The sequence below is a fragment of the Apium graveolens genome, chromosome 9 (assembly GCF_009905375.1).
Source record: "Apium graveolens cultivar Ventura chromosome 9, ASM990537v1, whole genome shotgun sequence".
In the NCBI taxonomy this organism is placed as follows: domain Eukaryota; kingdom Viridiplantae; phylum Streptophyta; class Magnoliopsida; order Apiales; family Apiaceae; genus Apium; species Apium graveolens.
In genome coordinates this window covers 267,961,140-267,962,081 of record NC_133655.1, presented here as the reverse complement: position 1 = coordinate 267,962,081, position 942 = coordinate 267,961,140, and the positions used below count along the sequence as shown (strand labels likewise).

General features: G+C 45.2%; 1 non-coding gene across 1 annotated transcript; it reads right to left on the bottom strand.

Moving 5' to 3' along the window:
- Positions 1–222: 222 nt before the first annotated feature.
- Positions 223–329, bottom strand: LOC141687971 (small nucleolar RNA R71). Its single transcript, XR_012561444.1, has one exon. It is a non-coding gene; the product is annotated as a small nucleolar RNA R71 (small nucleolar RNA).
- Between the last annotated feature and the right edge of the window lie 613 nt (positions 330–942).

Sequence of the window (942 nt, the reverse complement as noted above, 5' to 3'; positions counted from 1 at the left end):
ACTGAAGACCCCAACATGCACATAAGGAATTTTGTCAAGATCTGCAGCACTTTCAAGTATAATGGCTTGACTGATGAGGCTATCAAGCTGAGGCTTTTCCCATTCTCACTGAGGGACAAAACTAAGGACTGGTTACATTCTGAACCAGCTGGGTCCATCACTACTTGGCAAGATCTTGCGCAAAAGTTTCTGGTGAAGTTTTATCCGATGGCAAAGACTGCTGCTATGAGGAGTGCTCTTACTCAGTTTGCGCAGCAGCCTACAGAATCTATGTGCGAAGCTTGGGAACGCTACAAGGAAATGTTGAGGAAGTGTCCACATCATGGAATGCCCGATTGGATGGTGATTACTGGTTTCTATAATGGTTTGGGGGCCCAATCTCGGCCCATGCTCGATGCAGCAGCTGGAGGCGCCTTATGGGCTAAAAGCTATACTGAGGCTTATAATCTTATCAAGACTATGGCTGCAAATGAGCATCAAAACCCAACTCAGAGGATGATGCCTGGGAAGGTAGCAGGTATTCTGGAAGTTGATGCAGCCACCGCTATTGTAGCGCAGCTCCAAGCGCTGTCAATGAAGGTTGATTCTCTGGCTACATATGGAGTCAATCAAATAGCTATGGTTTGTGAGCTTTGTGCAGGTTCTCATGCTACGGATCAGTGTTCTCTTGTCAACGAATCTATTCAGTATGTGAATAATTATCAGCAACAACAGCAGCCTGTGCCAGCTACTTATCATCCTAATAACAGAAATCATCCAAATTTCAGCTGGGGTAATAATCAGAATGCTATTCAGCCACCATATCAGCAAGGTGTGAGTAAACAGTTTAATCCACCTGGATTCCAGCAACCACAGCAGTATGCTCAAAGGCAATCATACCCTCAACAGGGAAGTGCAGCTGCACCTACTAGTGCTGATTTTGAGGAACTTAAGCTGTTATAC